A 19611-nucleotide genomic window follows, 5' to 3' on the forward strand; every position below is an offset into this window, starting at 1 on the left:
CGCTAATTGTTTCCCAAGTGTGTGTGACCCAGTGACCCTAGGGGAGATCTTCCTTGTCACTTACTACCAGTAAACCAGCATTCATTATTGATTCGATACTCATCGTCTTACACAGCGAGCTCTTATGAGTGGGTTGTTTTGTCAATTTAGTGATGCGGTATTAAAGCCTAAGCAATATACCCTCCGTCCTTTGCGCATGCCCCACAGTTCCGAAAACTCTTAAATCACAACAAAGAATAAATAAACTGAATGGGATAACACTCAGCAATGGTGACCCATATAAGAATATTAGGTTGATGAAAGACACTCCGACGTCGTCCATTTAGCCAGTTCCATGTCATGTCTTCATTGGACTTTCTTTTACTAAGCTCCTTAATAGCAAGCCCCAGGGGATCTATGGCAGGATGGAGGTACCGACACACGCCTTATCTCCACCAATTTATCCCATGAATTAGACGGGCTCTGGCCTCTGTGTCCTGCTAGATCCACACAATATTCATTCTGTGTTAAGAAAATAAATGAGATAGAAACGGGGCCTAACAATTGCTTGATAGGATCAGCAGTTAGTGAATTGACAGAGCCACATTAACTATGACCTCCACGGTTGTGTTCATGTGCATCATCTTAACAGTGGATTTGCTGTCACTTGTCTGCATTTTCAGGCTGGATTTAGTGAAACAAATCGCAACTGGAATAACAGGGATTAAGAAGAGGGTGTCAACTCCGCCACACATAGTCTTTATATAGTCCAGCTAAATGATATAGACACAAATATTGGGACACATGGCCATTACACATACTGTGGGAGTACAAAGTATGTCAACCCTTTGGAATTTCTTACATTTTTGCATAAACCTGTCATTTAAAATGAAGTCTGCACATTATCTAAATTCCAGGAATAAACAGTCTGCTTAAACTAATATATGTTTTCATATTTTTATTGAAAATAATGTAAACATTCACAGGACAGGGTTGAAAAGTTAGTGATCCCTTGTTTTTAATAACTGGTTCACCCTCTTTTGGTAGCAATAATCTCAACCAAACTTTTCCTGTAGTTGAAGATTAGACGTGCACAACCATCAGGATCAATTTTGGACCATCTGTCTTTACAAAACTGTTCCAGTTCAGCCAGATTCCTTGGATGTCTGGTGTGAAGAGCTCTCTTGAGGTCATGCCACAGCATCTCAATGAGGTTGAGATCAGAACTTTGACTGGGCAACTCCAGACAACATATTTTCTTCTTCTGAAGCTATTCTGTTGTTGGTTTACTTCTGTGTTTTGATCATTGTCCTGTTTAAACACCCAACGGTTTTTGTGCATGCTAGATTTGTCAACAGAATCGTTGGCGTGTGCTGATATTACTGTAGGTCTTCAGCATACAAAGTTAACGCTACTTTCAATAAAAATATGAAAACACATTATTGTTAGTGTGGTATTAGTTTAAGCAGCTGTGTATTTTTGTGATTTAGATGATGATCAGACTACATTGTATGAAAAATATATGCAGAAATTTAAGAAATTCCTAAGGGTTTACATTTGTGATGCAAGAAACACTACCATATGTGTTACGCCGATGTTGCAGAGGGGACTGGAGGCAGGATTTTTGTAGAATGGTGATGTCGTCAATAAAAAGAAAATACTTCTTGCCATCTGGTCTTCTTCTTTTCCTTTTGGCCAGTCCCGTTAGGGGTCGCCACAGCGTGTCATCCTTTTCCATTTCACCCTATCTCCTGCATCCTCCTCTCTTAACACCAACTGCCCTCATTTCTTCCCTCACGACATCCATCAACCTTCTCTTTGGTCTTCCTCTAGCTCTCATGCCTGGCAGCTCCATCCTCATCATCCTTCTACCAATATACTCACTATTTCTCCTCTGGACGTGTCCAAACCATCAAAGTCTGCTCTCTCTAACTTTGTCTCCACAACATCAAACCTTGGCTGTCCCTCTGATGAGCTCATTTCTAATTTTATCCAACCTGGTCACTCTGAGAGCGAACCTCAACATCTTCATTTCCGCCACCTCCAGCTCTGCTTCCTGTTGTCTCTTCAGTGCCACTGTCTCTAATCTGTACATCATGGCTGCCCTCACCACTGTTTTATAAACTTTGCCCTTCATCCTAGCAGAGACTCTTCTGTCACATAACATACCGGACACCTTCCTCCACCCGTTCCAACATGCTTGGACCCGTTTCTTCACTTCCTGACCACACTCACCATTGCTCTAGATGGTTGACCCCAAGTATTTAAAGTCCTACATCCTTGCTATCTCTTCTCCATGTAGCCTCACTCTTCCCCCACCACCCCTCTCATTCATGCACATATATTCTGTTTTACTTCGGCTGATCTTCATTCCTCTCCTTTCCAGTGCATGCCTCCATCTTTCTAAATGTTCCTACGCCTGCTCCCTGCTTTCACTGCAGATCACAATGTCATCTGCAAACATCATGGTCCACGGGGATTCCAGTCTAACCTCATCTGTCAGCCTATACATCACCACTGCAAACAGGAAGGGGCTCAGGGCTGATCCCTGATGCAGTCCAACCTCCACCTTAAATTAATCTGTCATACCTACAGCATACCTCACCACTGTTCTGCTGCCCTCGTACATGTCCTGTATTATTCTAACATACTTCTCTGCCACTCCAGACTTCCGCATGCAGTACCACAGTTCCTCTCTGGGTACTCTGTCATAGGCTTTCTCTAGATCTACAAAGACACAATGTAGCTCCTTCTCACCTTCTTTGTACTTTTCCATCAACATCCTCAAGGCAAATAATGTATCTGTGGTACTCTTTCTAGGCATGAAACCATACTGTTGCTCGCAAATACTAGCTTCTGTCCTGAGTCTAGCCTCCACTACTCTTTCCCATAACTTCATTGTGTGGCTCATCAACTTTATGACTCTATAGTTCCCACAGCTCAGCACATCACCCTTGTTCTTAAAAATGGGCACCAGCACACTTTTCCTCCATTCCTCAGGCATCTTCTCACGCAAGACTTCTATTGAACAAGCTGGTCAAAAATTCCAAAGCCACCTCTCCTAGATGCTGTGGTGAACCCACTTATAGGTTGGGTAGGAGTATGTTTTTTTTTATGTACAGCCACTTCCTTGTTCCTCAGTCATGTCACTTCTCGATTGGATGCATTAAATTTCACATCACAATTCATGGAGTCTTGGGAGACGCTGGCTTTCTCCACACATGAAAATTTTTTGTTGTAAATCTTGAACACGTTTCATATTTAAGATTGGCGGCCGCGACCCGTTTCAGACCCTCGGGAAAGATTCACTCTTAACACCTCAGACCACAGGATAATCTGATAGGATAATCCCATAAAACATAAAATAGTCTGGCGTTTTTCGTCCTTGGTTGGGAAGGGAAAAAAATCAGGACAAATGCAGCCCACTTATCTTAATGTGTGTACATGGCTTCAGAAGGATCCTTGGGACAGGTGATCCCTGCCCAGTTAGTTGACCGCTAAAATGGATGAGGTGCTTCTGCCTACCATAGTCATGGTCAGTGTACAGGTTTTGTGAACCCACTAGACCCTGGTTCAAGTCTGGGTAACAGACACTGATCCTCAGACTTCCGTGATAATGCAGAAAAACATTTGTGAGCTCAAAGGTCACAGGCCCACAAATTCCTAAATGTGTTTGGCAGGGTTGTGATCTGGGCTCTTCCACACAAAGGTCCCTCCACACCAAACACAAACCATAAACCATCTTGAAGTGCACTGGGGCGCTGTCAGCCTGATAACAAAATCTATTCATCAAACTGTTCCCTCAGTCCCATGGAAGCATAAAATTGTCCAAAATATTTTGGTATGATGAAGATTTGTGATTTATGGGGTCGAGTCCATCTGATTCGGATGCCTCCCGGACGCCTCCCTAGTGAGGTGTTCCGGGCATGTTCCACCGGGAGGAGACCCGGGGACAACCTAAGACACGCTGGAGACACTATGTCTTTCGGCTGGCCTGGGAACGCCTCGGGATCCCCGCGGAAGAGCTGGATGAAGTGCCTGTGGAGAGGGAAGTCTGGGCGTCCCTGCTAAAGCTACTGCCCCCGCTACCCGACCTCGGATAAGTGGTAGAAAATGGATGGATGGGGTCGAGTCCAACTACTGAGTGACTGATCAATTAATTGGTCAAGAAGTAGATCACAAGACATTTTCAGATTTCAACATCAGGTTTATTCCTGTATGCCATTATATTAAAAAAGGGGTCACTTATGAATAAAAACTATGCTGTGTTCCACTTAACGCTTGTGTAAAGGCTTTCCTTCTGCTGCTGTCATGTTTGTCTTTCAGCACCACATCTCGCTGTTTCACATTCAGAGTATGTGATGCATTTTTTAAATCTCAAAAAGGGAAAACAATCAAAAATAGCTCCACTTATTACATCACTAATGTCTGATTGTCTGATTTTAATGAATATATGATAACTTCTGGCCAACATCTGCTTTGTAGTTAGATGTAGAGCAGGCGATGTCCCAAAAAATATTTGCTAAACAGGCACTGGTCATTGGCAGGGAAACCTGTTAGTCGGGGGAGATATTTTTGGGCAATGAACAATGTAAAATATCTCTTAAATATGTTATGTGGAGCAGAGCTGAAGCCTATTTTTGTTCTAAAACCATTTTGCTAGTACAACAAAGTGTCTTCTGCTGCTTTCTATCTTATTGCCAAATGACACAACATAAGGTACACCAGCAAGATATATTTAGTGTGGAAAAAAACTATTAATTTTTGGATGCATCACAATGCAGATGTAAACTATTCTGAAACGATAAATATATTTCAATTATTAATTATTAAACAATACAATGCAAGACCCAAACCAGCTAAACAACAAAATATGATTACATTTATCCCAAGTAGTCTGTGGCTGTGGCTCAAACGTGACGACATCACACATCAGTGACATCAAATTATGCTGAATGTCTCAGCTCCATTACAGATTTAGGCTTCATTTTTACAGTACATTTAATGCTGGTTAGAGGTGACACCAACATGAACACCAGAAAGCTATCTATGTGCAAGCAAATGTGAAGCTGAGAGATGGGAAATCAATCATAGACTTTGTAAAAACATTGGCCATAGCCAATACAATCCCTTGGAATTTGCTGAAGAACGAAGAAACCACTGATAGTAACTGATTTTGCCAGGGTGGATGATAGAAACAACAGTAGTAGAGAAACATTGAGAGCTGTAAAGAAGACCCAAAACAATTATCAGTGACATCAGCAACAACCTCCAGAGGGCAGGAGTGAAGCTATCACAATCTACTTCTTGCGGAAGACAGAAGTACAGAAACTACACCAGAAGATGCGAACCACTCATAAGCAAGGCTGAGGTTTTCCATAATAAAGCAGAGACTGCTCGTGAGCTTAAAAACCTAACTGATCTTTGAAACCCAGTGGAAGTAATTTCATTGCTTGGACTTGCTTGGATTCTACTAGAACAGGGGTGTCAAACAAATTTATGTCACGGGCCACATTGTCATGACTTCCTTCTGAGGGTCGTTATGACTGTGAACCCATATGAATGAATTATTGCCTCATATATTTATATGTACACAACAAATTGATGGATAACTACTTTTGAAATCAGAAGCCTATATAAATGTTTTCAACTATTACATTTCTTTTAAAAGGGCGTTTGGTAACAAAAAAATTGCTTGCAATATCTCAACAACATTACAAGTGAAGACAATTTACAATTTTGATATTTTCGCAAGAAACATGAAATTGATGCACATTTGCTGTCGCGGGCCACATAAAATGATGTGGCGGGCCAGATCTGGCCCCCGGGCCATGAGTTTGACACTTGTGTTCTAGAAGAAGGCTCACTAATCTTTATCAGGTGTTTAACACATGGTGTCAGCAGGAAAGAACATTTAGAACTCTCCAGAAACATTTTGTCTGCCAATCTAAAGATGCATTCACATTGATTTGGATATCCTTCGTCATTCAGCAAGACAATGACAAAATTACACTTCTAAAACAACAGATGAGTTGAGGGGAAACAAGTGCAATGTTTAAGACTGACCAAGTCACTCTACAGAGCATAAATTTGACTTGCTCAATAGGATATTGAAGGTAGAAAGACAAAGACGGTAAGGGGAAAGCGACAGGGTGATCATTGCGTTGACCTGAAGTTGGGTTCATTAAACGGAGCCAGCATGTTCGCTCCAAAAGAGTACAAGTTTCTGACTATTTTGTCTGTTGAAGTGTTCTTTTAAACGCCCTACACACGGCATGCTACAGTTGTAACTCACCAAAACAAAAGCAAACAAAAAACAACTGAAAGAAGCTGCATAGAAAAGCACACAAAAATAATACAAACAGATTATGCTAATGAGTCATAGGCTTAATGCAATTATTGCAGGCAAAAGATTTGACACTTACTATATGACACCATCTTATTTACTTCCACTGTATTTTAAGTCTCTGTTCCAGTACTTTTGCTCATCATTGAACGGTTACTCTCTTGTCTCATATTCATCTCTTAATTTTAAATCCAAATGTTTTCATTCTAAAGCAAAAATAAAGGAACTGACCTTACTGTCCCAATATTTTAAAGTGGAGTGTAACTATACATTTTATTTACATTACATTGTGTTACATTTTATGTAAAGTTAGTAAGTAGGGACGAGTGGTGTCAAAATAATGACTTTTGCATGGCTGTAAGACAAAAAACAGTCAGACATATTTACAGTCAGAAGTATGCATTTGGGAAATAATTCATTTCCTCCTCTGTATCTTCAAGATAACATGTCAAACAGAATGAAGAATATTGGAAAACAAAAATAACCTTGCCCACCCCACACACACACACACCCTCCACCCCCGTCTCACTTGCAGATCTGCACCACAAAATTCACACAACTTGCACAAAATCATCCTTTTCAGACAAATTGATTGGGGAACGATAATGCGTCAAAACAGAAACAGAAGTGCAAGAGGCCAGAGACCAATAGTGGCTCAGTGATGTCACATCAGGCCAAGACAAAGTGCTCAGGTAAGAATTAGGCCAAGCTGACCTTTGCAGCATACTGAGGCTCATTGGGTTTTTCCTTGTGGAGACTCGTGTAAACAAGTGTCGTGCTTTGAACTGCACTCGGAAACGTACTTGAATGCTGAGGAGCATGCTCCCACGTGTGCCTGTCAGGGATCACGCGTCAGCCGCTGCTTGATTGCCCAGCCCCAGTCCAGTGGAGGACAATGTGTCTGGAAAATGAACACAACTGGCGGACACCGTTCCTGGCAATTATTTGACAATCGCTTTACAAAAGCCCTGTTTGCCACACTGTATATGAAGCTTATGTGATTTTTTTAATATATTTTTTTATCAATACTAGATTCCACATCAAAGAATGTAAAAGTGATGTAGAAAATAGGGACTTTGAAAAACCAGACCAGCACTGAGAATAAATGACCAGGGAGAAAATAGTAGTATTTGAATAATCCTGATATTAAAAACATCCAGACAATATGAATGAACACAATTTGGTTCATAATGCAATGATTCATTATTAGAGTTGGACCTCCAAAGTCAAACACTAGCTCAAACCATCGTTGTGCAAGACGTCAGCAAATCTTGTGAGAATCTAACGAATAACTCCGCTGTGTTTTTCTTCCCCTCACTGTTCTTTTGTAAAGCCACCGCAGAAGGGAAGCAGTGATAATAACCTTAGAAAAGTCTGATAGCATAGTGTAACACAGCAATAAAATGTTTCACCAGCCGGGTGTTAACAGAAGTCTTAATGACTAGCATACATATTTTTTTTGTGTGGCATGTATGTTTCATGTCCAGAGGTTTAGGTTGACTTTTTTTGTTTGTTTTTAGATGTTTTAATGTTACGCATTCTATGTCGTTAAACCAATTGTTATACAGTATTACTCGAAGTAAAACAAGAAAAAAATTACATTTATGTCTAAAACTAATAAAAATAACAATTGATTACTTATCATTAATATTCCACTTAGTTTTTCATATTAAAAAAATATATATAAAGTAGGGTCTAATAGAATAGGCTGGTCTACTTTTGTTTTGGAGACACATTTGCTCATTCAACTAAATCACTATGACAAAGATCATTTGACATTTTCATTCTCTCATTTCCGGTTTGGAACTCATTTCTCACATCTCCATTATTTGTGTGTGGTCCACCGCTTCCGCATACTGAGCTTGTTGTGTCCAGGCTTCTCCCACAGTCAGAAAGTAGACAGACATATGCAGCCTGCAGCATCACAGTGCCTTTAAACTTGCATCAGCCTCCTCTTCTAGTCTATTCTCAGCAACATGGCCCTGTCTTTTTTTTTTTTTTTTTTGTAACTTAAAAATTGCAAAAAGTTAATAATTTACTGCATGGTCACTGGGCATCATTGTATCAGAGAATTCCAGTGATGAGCGTGGCAATAATAACAGACCAATTCCCACACATAAATATAAAATATATTAATTCCAGCTCACAGGGGCAGATTATCTCTAAATAATCAGATCCCACGTGCATTCAAATTGGCATGTGAATTGAGCAGGCTATTTATGTAGCAGCGAACTAAACAGGAAGCTTGAACGTGAAGTATATTTACGCTGATTAAAATTGTCAGCAAACAAAATAAATGCTTGATGCAAACTGGCACGCAAGAAAAAGATACAAAATCAAATGGCCTTATTTTAGCCCGATACCGTGGATTTGTATGATAAACTTTCGTGCTTATTTCATGTGGCTGCAGTCTTTTTTTTTTTTTTTTTTTTTTTGGGGGGGGGGGGGGGTGGTTCGTGCGTCACTCTTCCATCACGCACACACACACATTGTCTTTTTTTGAAGTAACAAGTGTTCGCAATGGGGACAATTAGCGCAAAGGATGCATATATCCCGACACGCTGCAGTATTTGCTAGAACACGTCGTATATGCCTGAGTGTTGGGTAAAAAAGGACTGCCTGCATCTTACGTTGGGGCAGCGCGTTGCAAGCCAAGAATGGCTTTGCGAAGTACAATGCACAAAGCGTTGCAAAAACATCACTTCGACTCCTTTTCTCCGCAAATAACAAAGACAAACAGTGTGCACGCCGCTCATTTTTGAGTGTGATGAAATGTCTCACCTGCACAATCCAGACGTAAATCCCCCCATAACCGTGCGTCTGTCTTTACAAGAAAGAAATGGAAAGCAAATTACGTGGGTATACTCCAAATCCCCAAAATGGCCTTTTTATTTCTTTGGGAAATAAATGTCCAGTGCAGCAAGTCTCATTCCGTTCTCCCCGCTGTCATTTTTGAAAAGGTGCCTCCAGTGTGGGAGTTGTTTCCGCCGGGAAAGCTCCCCCGTTCACAGTCCGCCTGCCTCTGGAGTGGATCCTTTCCCACCCCCCAACTCCGGGCTCAACGCGAGCCTGGCGAGAACGCGCGGCGCGACCCCGCTGCCTTCTCGGAGCGCCAATTGGAGCCGGAGAGGAGAGTTACTAGGTAACCAAGGGCACACCAATCATACACGGAAAAGAGCACAGAGTTAGATGCCTTCCAACTTCAAGTATGTGCGACGCCTTTCTAATTCCAATTAATAAGAATTTATTATTATTATTGTAATAATATGTCATTTGGTGTCTTTCAAAACGATGGAGGAATCATTAATTTGTATGGAGCATAATAATCAGTTAATTGGTAAATAGATTGATTCATTGATTGATTGAATAATGCAGTATAGGTATAGTGTGGAAATCATGATTGATCATTGTGCCTTGAATCGTATATCCATTTTTTAAATTTTTTATTTTTTTTAGCGCAGTACTTCTCATTGGGGTTGAATTTGAGCCAAAGGTGGGGTACTGGTCGCCAAGTGCATATTTAATCATTTGGGGGCCAAAAGCAAATGCAGCCATGGGGCCGTCCACATCTGAGTACAGTACTGCAAAGAATTCGAATATTAATGTTAATTTACTAAAAAGTGTGAAAATTCTCCCATTTCCTGACCTAGATGAAGTCCTTAAAATCCTTCTTTAGGATTATTATCTAATAAGTGGATCATCTCCATGCTTTTACTGTAATTGATAATACAGTTAACCAACATTTAATATAGTTTATCATTTTGCCTGCTTTAATACTCACATCTTCGTGATGAAAAGCACCACTCTTGTCACTCTCGACTTCATCGCTACTGCATCATCCTCATTTGACACTGACAGCAGTGCTACTGCAACTGGCCAAATGGTCTAAAAATTTACGTTTTTGAAACAATCACAAAATTGATTCCATTTAATGAAAGTGCTCTTCAGGATTGCATGGGTGAGTTGATCACAGTCATAACACCAATGGCGTAACACAGGGCTGTTGTTGCATGTTTGCCACTTAAGATAATGCGCTTGATAACACGTCTCCAGCAACAAATACAGTCACTGTAAACGTAACTCAAATAATTCTATATTACAAAGCAAGTAAAACAGCACTATCTGGTGGCTTACTGCTCCAACTATACCTTCATACAGATCATGCACAAAAAGGAAAGTAAAAGGAAATGGCACTTAATGGAAGTCAAATTTATATATTTTTTAAAATAGCAACCCGTATTGGTAACTCACGCAGTTGTTGAAAATAGATGAGGCAGTACAATTTGTCACAGCTGACCAAGTAAAATAAAAATAAGGACAACTGAATGATGGAAGGCGGCATGATTGACAACTGGTTACATCTGCCTCACAGTTCTGAGGACCTGGGTTCAAATCCCGGCCTCACCTGTCTCCCCGTGCCTGCATGGGTTCTCTCCGAGTACTCCGGTTTCCTCCCACATCCCAAAAACATGCATGAATTGGAGACTCTAAATTGCCCGTAGGCATGACTGTGAGTGCGAACGGTTGTTTGTTCCTATGTGCCCTGCGATTGGCTGGCAACCAGTTCAGGGTGTACCCCGCCTCCTGCCCGATGGCAGCTGGGATAGGCTCCAGCACGCCCGCGACCCTAGTGAGGAGAAGCGGCTCAGAAAATGGATGGATGGATTATTATTATAGAGCGCTTTTTACGACACTCAAAGACACTTTACATACGACGCAAAAACAATAACAGTAAAGTGACCATGTAGGAGTCTGTCCAAGCCGCAGTCAAAACACAGAAATGGGACGCAGTCCTGCCTGGCGAAATTGTGGACAAGTTTCCGGCCTCGTCAGACGCAGTGGGGACAACGAAAGGTGGGCTCCCCCACAACAAGTCAAAAACAATCACAGGATAACAGCATTGTTTCCAGTGTATTCAAAATTGAGGTGGATGAAAAAGAAGGTGCAGAGCCTTTATTTGAGTTGACCAGTGACAGTGTGTGAAAATAAAACCCTTGTGTCTTGGAACTAGGTCAGCAACACCTTCTTAATCAAGTCCTTGACTTTGCTTCTGAGGCCTTTGTAATCAGTTAGAAGAGACAGCATCCTCAGTCCCAAGGCACTCATTAAAAACTGACAGGATACCTTTTGCCAGAATAGATAGACATGCAATAACTACCAAGAAAGATTTTTTTTCCTCCTGTGAGGAGTTGCGTTATTGCATAAAAATAAAAACTGCACGTATGGATGATTAGGTGTAATCATGTAAGAGCTTGTAAATGTTTTTATGTTATGAATAATGAGATGCTCATTGTTATACTGTTAAAAATGGTCACTGCTGAAATAGTTCCCGTTCTCTCTGCATCGATTCCCCATGGGTTGATTAGAGGATTAATATCATCATGTCATTTATTAATGTGGCCAGTTTTTAATAAGTAATTTCTTCCTTTGTTTATTGCATTTCCATTTTGTATGTTTTGTTTTGCGATTGTTAAATTATTCTCTAATAATTAGAGTATGGATACTGCAACAAACTACAAGTAGAATAATATACAAATGTCAAATTAATACCTCGATTGAACTTAGCGTTTCTGTCAAGTGCCAATATGCAAGAATATTTGAGGTACTGAATTAAAAAAAAAAAAAAAAACTGTTGAAAAGGTGTGAATGTGAAATCTTCAAGTTTCATCATCTCAGGCTCAGGCCGTGATGAGACCTACATAATGAAGGTAAAGCACAGGCAAGTCCCAATTTTGCTCTCAAGGCGAGTGTCGGCTTTGAGGCAGGCAGATGAATGTGGTGCCTGTGGCGATTAGATGATTTCTGGAGAGTAACATCAACACCTCAGGAGTCAGTATGAACGTCTCAACATCAAAACGCATTTCCGTGCTCACTTTACTGTCCTACAGTCTGAAAATGTTTTATTTTGGTCACTGAGGCAGATATTCATAACTGATAGATAGATGGATGCCGATTGTGGTCCATGAAGGCAATTGTTTGTGTGTGTGCGTGCGTGTGCGTGCGTTTGTGTGTGTGTGTATGTAAATGTTAAAGTGAATGCCGGTTTGATATTGGGGGCATACAAACACCCCCCTCACACACACACACACACACACGCACACGCACACGCACGCACACAAACCATTGATGCCACCATCGTAATTTTGATGCGAAGAGCGAGAGAAGGTGACAAGATTACGCAACTGTGTATCAAGCAAAGCTGTGGGTAATTGACGGGGGGAGAAGCACGTACTGATGTGACGTCAGCCGTGATGCTAGCTGTGTGCTGATCGATTGGTAAATCATTTGAATGAAAAAAGAAATACAGTTCAAGACTGATTCTTGAGAAGACGACACTGACTAAACCAAACAGCGCACGGCCGACCAGCCGTCTAACTATCTGTGCGATTGCTCACAAAGCTGGCTGCTAACGAAAACTAGCATATGTGACGTCAAGCCGTGTGAATCCCACAATGCAATGTGGATTTTATTTTTTTTTGCAACAATTAACGTCTTTATTCCATCCATCCATTTTCAACACCGCTTATCCTGGTTAGGGTCGCGGGAGCCTATCCCAGCTGACTTCGGGCGAAAGGCGGACTACACCCTGAACTGGTCGCCAGTCAGTCACAGGGCACATATAGACAAGGACAACCAATTCACACTCACATTCTCACGGTCACTGAGTGGGAACTGAACCCACGCTGCCTGCACCAAAGTCAGGCGAGTGTACCGCTACACCATCAGTGACTTTAACGTCTTTATTGTTAAATTAAATTTCGTTGTTGTTGCTGTGTATGTACAGTGGTTATTGGAATGTATACCTTAGGTAACTGTCACATTTATTGCTGATTTATGTTGTAATGGGCGACACAGCGGCCGACTGGATAGCACATCTGCCTCACAGTTCTGAGGACCCGGGTCATATCTGGCCTCGCCTGTGTGGAGTTTGCATGTTCTCCCCGTGCCTGCATGGGTTTTCTTCGGGTACTCCGGTTTCTTCCCACATCCCAAAAACATGCATGGTAGGTTGATTGAAGACTCTAAATTGCCCGTAGCTGTGAATGTGAGTATCTGCAACATTATGTTGTCACTATTCATATTTTCCAGTCGTATAACAATAAGTGACACATATAGCCGTAGAAAGAAGAGCTACAATTTTTTGTTACTCAGTGCTTTGGTCAAAGTCTTTTAAAGTCAATGGTTTCAAGTCCAAGTGAAGTCACAAGTCATTAATGTTCAAGTCCAAGTTGAGTTGAAAGTCTTTTCACATATTGTCGAGTCTCAAGTCATCAAAATCATGACTCGAGTCCAAGTCATATGACTCGAGTCCACACCTCAGGCCTGTACAACCGGTGTCAGAGTTTGGTCGGTAGAGTTTCTTCTTTTACAGTAAATTTAATCAGAATTCCTGTCACATTAAGCACTAATTAAATCCTACGTATTTTTTTGTGTCCTTCCTTATCATAAACATTTATTTTTATATCGGTTGGCTCTCAGGATGAGGTTGATTATTACATCCCACATCAGGCTCTTTTTCATGTACACACTAAATCCAGGCCATTTACAACAAGGTGGAGTCAAGCTGTTGATGACTCCTCATAATACTAATAATGAATGTTTAGCACCACACTGTGCTTATTTAGACATGGTTTTCTGTACAATAATCTGAACGTCATAATCATGAAACAGGGTTAGTCACAGCATGTGTCATTGCCCAGGGTGAGAGTGGGGATTTAGGGATATTTTTGTGCCAAGTCCCGAGGGCTCTGCTGGTCTTTCCCTAACAGAAGCATTTTAAAAATGCTAAATCTAACATGCAAAATCTAATGTGCCCAGATGATTCCCTCTTGCGTCTATCCATAATCACAACAGGTTACACTTAAGTATTACTGCTTAAATTGCAGAGGTACTGTAGGTAGGATACCACAAATCATAAATTTGAATTTGAGGTGTAAAATTCTAAAGAGTCACTAGTTGAGAAAGTGCTAATGTTATACAGCTTGCTGTGTGTTTATGTGTAAGTGGCTCTCGTGGCCAGATTTCCATATTTATTGCCTCAAATCCTTCTGGGAGTTCAATTATATGCCAATCGTGGCGCTGACTCACTTAGACATATTCACATGTTGCCTTTTTCCTGCATCAAAGAGCATTTATTATAATATATATAATATATCATTAATAATAATAATAATAATAATAATAGTAATTAATATAATAATGTATCTATAATTCAGTTTTTTTGCTGTAAACTGAAAAACATTTGGGTGGATATGAGATGAGAATATGAGACGAGAGAGACAACACCTCAGTTTTTATTCTGTGGTATTTATCTGGATCAGATACACAACTTAGATAATAGTGCCTTTTGTTTGGACCCACACATTGTTTTATGTAAACAAAAGTATTGGAACATGTGACTGAACATCTGTAAATTGAATATCACCATCCATCCATTCTCAATATCGCTTACCCTGTGCAGGGTCACGGGGTGCTGGAGCCTCTCTCATCCAATTTCTGGCGAAAGGCGGATTACACCCTCAACTGGTCGCCCGGATATAAACACTCAGGGCTCTATTTTCGCGACCAGCGTAAATTTGGCGCGGCGGGCAGTCGGTGTAATGTTGGTGCGCAAGGGGCATTAGACCGGGTGTAGACAATTTTGCAGATGAGCGAAAGACGGTGCATTTAAAAGAAGGAGATATTCGCCGCTGTGGGAGTGAACACAGCCAATTTCAATCACGTCCAATCAAAGCGGCTCCTCTCATTCCTTTTAAATGCAGCACAAAGACAGTCTTGAATAGAGACATCTCTGCGGAAGAGGACGCTGCATGGTCGCAGGGATCCGTGCGTGATTGGAGTATTGTCACTGCTCTTGGCCGGTGTGGCAACAGACAATGTGAGTGGGTACCCTTATTAAATACAGAATGAGCCCCCCCAATAATAATAATAATAATAATAATAATAATAATAATAATAATACATTTGATTAGTTGCTTTCTACAATGAGTCACAGTGTTTGATGCATGCTGTTCACATATTTATGAATGGAATACATCTGACATCCACCACACATGTCTGCAGACCTCAGAATCTGTCTGCCTGTGCCCTGATCAAATTCGCCAAAATTGCGCTAGACCAGTGGTCCACCTACTGCACCGGACTTGATCGTGGTCTGAGGAGGTGTAAGTTTATACTGACTTTCTGCACCAAATTGTCACTCCGCCTGGCGCATGTCAAAAGACACACCCTTGCTGTGCCGGGGCGTACAGCTTGTCACAGACTGGTCTGCCAAATTGGCAAAGCTAGCTTTGCACTGCCATGAAAATTAGAATACAACCGACGCAGATCCGGTGTCTTGGAAAATTGAACCCTCAGTTTTACATTGGGATTTTACCTGAGAAGACAAATTTACATTTATACTTCTTAGAGATACCAACATGAAAACTACAGAGCTGTCTGTGGTTGAAAAACAAACAATTGTCAATCCAAGAAAAAATGAAAAGAAAAAAAAAATCAGTCATTGAATAAACATTGCCCATAGCCAATACAACCATTTGGAATGCCCTGAAGAAGAAAGAATCACTATTGATATACCCAGTAAAAGACACTAAACTGGTAGCTCAAGGATAACAGCAACAGTTGATGACTGAAACATTGTGAGCGATGTAAAGAAGGCACCAAAGCAACTGTTAGGTACAGTATGAAGGTGAAGGTATGACAGTCTACTATTTGCACAAGCCTAAATGAACAAAAGTACAGAGGTAATGCCGCAAGATGCAAACCACTCACTCACTTAGAAAGAAGAATAGGGAGGCCAGGCTAGAATTGACCAAAAGTAAAAAGAAGAACTTCAACAATTCAGTGACAAGTTTTATGGACTGATTAGACAAAGATTAACCTTTAACAAAGTAATGGAAAAGGTCAATCAAGCGTCGAGAAAGAATGATGAATGATCCTAAACACACAAGCTCGTCTGTGAAACTCAGTAAAGGTAATGTTATGGCTTGGGCTTGCATGACTTCTTCTGGGGCACACTCATTACTCTTCATTGATGTGATGCCAACACATGATTGCTGCAGCAAAATAAACTCAGATGTCAACAGAAACATTTTGTCTGCCAATTTAGAGAAATATGCCAAACTCACCAAACAGAGTGAGAGGTCATGCAGGAAGATAATGGCCCAAAACACACTGGTAAAACAATAAAGGAGTCCATCAGGGGCAAGACGTTTAAGGTTTTTGACGAGCCAAGTTAATCTCCTTACCTAAACCCAATAGACAAAGCTGTAGAACAAAGTCTGGACACTCCTTGAACTCACGGCACTGCTTGGCATTGGTTAAATCCATGTCACATGGCTTACAGATCCCATGTTGTCTCTTTTCCTGAATCACCTTGCATTATCCTTGGACAGTTGGTTGTTTGTTTTTTTTTGCCTTTTTTTAGCGGATTTTTGGGATAACGGTTGGTTGTGTGACTGTAGGATATTCCACTTATCCTAGACAAACAGTGCGCCTGCATCGTTTCCCCAAAACCCCAAAAAGACAACGCCTGTGGAGGGTAACCCGATATGAATCAATTTTTAATTAAAGGCTAACTTTATTACTTGAAAGATATAAATAATAATTGTTTTGTCACGCTTTATGTTATTTTGAAAACGAGTGCTTGCTAATGCACGCCCCGCCCCATTCTGATGGCACTGGTTAAAACAAAACGAAAACTATGTTGTTTTACTAATCCAAGTCATTTTATTTTTGTAGATGACCAATTTAGCCATGATTTATCTCAGATTAAGATAAAATATATATTGAGAGTTTTCTGTGGAAAATATCCCTTACATACGATACATTGTGGAAATAGTCAATTGCGTTGCATTGTATTGCAATGGTGACTGCTGGGTAAACAATATGGCGCCCTCTCCTGTCACTGTCCAGACTTTCTTTTCTACGGCTTTGCCTATGGAGCATGCATTTTTCCGACGAAAGAGGAGAGTGAGTTGAGTAACACGCGTCCTCCACCCCAAACCAAATAACAGCTGAAAATCAGGAAAACCATCGCAAGAGAATGTAGAAGTTTGGTGATGTCAATGGGTAACAGGCTTCAGTTACTGACAGCAAAAGATTTACAACTAAATATTATGTCTCGCCAAGTGCAATCGATTGAAATCTGTTCCAATACTTTTGCTCACCTAAAATTGTGGTGTTTTGTTACAAATAGTGTTATCTTAATAATTGTGTATTAGACGTCGACAGAGCTGGAAATAAACCTCAATTGTCTCATATATTTCTCTTTTTATCAACCCCCCAGTGTTTTCAGATTAAAATTAAAATAAAGACTTTGGCATTTTCTGCGGGCACTCCGGTTTCATCCCACATCCCAAAAACATGCATGGTAGGTTAATTGACAACTCTAAATTGCCCGTAGGTGTGAATGTGAGTGCGAATGGTTGTTTGTTTGTATGTGCCCTGCAATTGCCCAGAGTAGCATCTGCTCCATTTGCACACTGACTGAGGAGTATTTGCTACATTTTCACAATCAACATTGTCCCAGACTATCGTAGTACTCGCTTGAAGTCTCGGCGCCCTTTACACAATCGTCATTCCACCGGACTACTGCAATATTAGTCATTCGAACTGCTCCAAGTGCTAGAGAAGTCTGCATCTTTTTGCACAATTGTGAACAAAAATAAAAACATAATAATGTACCGGCATTACCAGATAACTAGCAACCCTTTATTGCTCAGTGAATGTTTTTCTCAATGTCTTTATGTCTCAAAAGTGTTCTCTGTCAATTGACTGTCTGTTGTCGTGCTAGAGCGGCTCCAATTACCGGAGACACATTCCTTGTGTGTTTTTTGGACATACTTGGCAAATAAAGATGATTCTGATTCTGATTGGCTGGCAACCAGTTCAGGGTGTACCCCGCCTCCTGCCCGATGACAGCTGGGATAGGCTCCACCGTGCCCGCGACCCCAGTGAGGAGAAGCGGCTCAGAAAATGGATGGATGGATAAAGACTTTGGCCTCACTGGTCCAATATTTTTGGAGGAGAGTGGATTTTGCAATAGTCATTTTTGTCCTCAATTATGCCATATAAATAATAATATAAAATACCTTTCCCATAAGTTTGAAGACATATTTTCCACAATCTCCATTTTATTTGGACATCGATTTTCTTTCAACAGTCTCTGTTCTAGAATGCGTCTAAAATGATGATTCAAAACAATTTCAAATCATAAAATAATGGCCATTGTTTTATGTTCTTGAATTATTATTTTACCATTCCTAGCTCTCATACACTATTTGTAGCTTTTGATCTCATGCAATACAATGTTTACAGTGGAGAAGAAAAATAGCTGCAGGATAAAGCAACATAACCAATTTGCTGAACCTTGTCAAGGTTAGCAGCACCACATCATCAAAGCAAATTCATTTCACCACTCAACTCTGCATTAGCGATGCAACAAATCTCTTTTGTCTCGACACCTGCAGTCATGCGTACGCACACATTAAGACTCAGCCAGTAGTTGGAGAAATTGTGAATTTTATTTGATCCGAATAAATGCGTTGCCATTATGAACTATGAGTCAATTATTATTTTATTATTCCAGAGCAGGCAGAAGGTGGAGGCAACTCTAGACATTAGTATGCCAATGTGTTTACAGGCCAATTTCACCCTGCATGCCTCTGGAACAAAACCTCCCAAATAATTAGCATTTCAACAGAATATCACTCTTTACTGCCAGTTTAGGAGTCTGTGTCCCGTTGCTGCTCCTATTTCACATTTTCTTGCCTGGATGCATAATCACCTTGGTGTCAAATTGTCTTCAATAAGTTGTAATAAGTAGAATGATGCTGGTGGAGAACTGTTTGCGATTTTTTTCAAAATTATTTTTGCTCGCAAATTTTACCTCTACAAAGTAAGCAAAGTACAAAGTAATTCTTTGGGAATTTCTTCATACAGTATATTAATGGGTGTCTGGCTCACACCAGATACAAAAAATGAACAGAGGGCAATCACTATTCAATCCAGCTCTCACAGCTTTCAGTGATACAAGGTATTACTGTTTTTTTTCTATCACACCTTTCAGAGAGATTAAATGATTCATCAAAATGTATTCACAGCCGTCTTTATACATATATATCATCGCACCCTTCTGGCAGCCTCATCGCTAACCATTTTATTATTGAGAGCAATGATATCTTGAGATTACTGGTACACTGTCGCTTTACAATGAATACTAACGTGCAGATGTATTCTTGTCCTCACTGCTATCAGATGAATAAAATCTCTCTGCAGAATAACAG

At 40.6% G+C, this 19611-nt stretch overlaps 1 protein-coding gene across 3 annotated transcripts in view; it reads right to left on the reverse strand.

The window, feature by feature from the left end:
- Positions 1–16554, reverse strand: part of nlgn3a (neuroligin 3a) — a 201025-nt gene extending 184471 nt beyond the window's left edge. Inside the window, exon 1 of one of the 3 annotated variants that reach the window (XM_061787902.1) lies at positions 16453–16554. The gene's annotated coding sequence lies outside the window, so the exon portion shown is untranslated. Of the gene's footprint in view, positions 1–9106; positions 9450–16452 lie in introns of those variants that run through there. The other 2 variants (XM_061787901.1, XM_061787903.1) reach the window with 2 other exon arrangements.
- Positions 16555–19611: the final 3057 nt, after the last annotated feature.

Source organism: Phyllopteryx taeniolatus, chromosome 10 (genome assembly GCF_024500385.1).
Source record: "Phyllopteryx taeniolatus isolate TA_2022b chromosome 10, UOR_Ptae_1.2, whole genome shotgun sequence".
Lineage (NCBI taxonomy): Eukaryota > Metazoa > Chordata > Actinopteri > Syngnathiformes > Syngnathidae > Phyllopteryx > Phyllopteryx taeniolatus.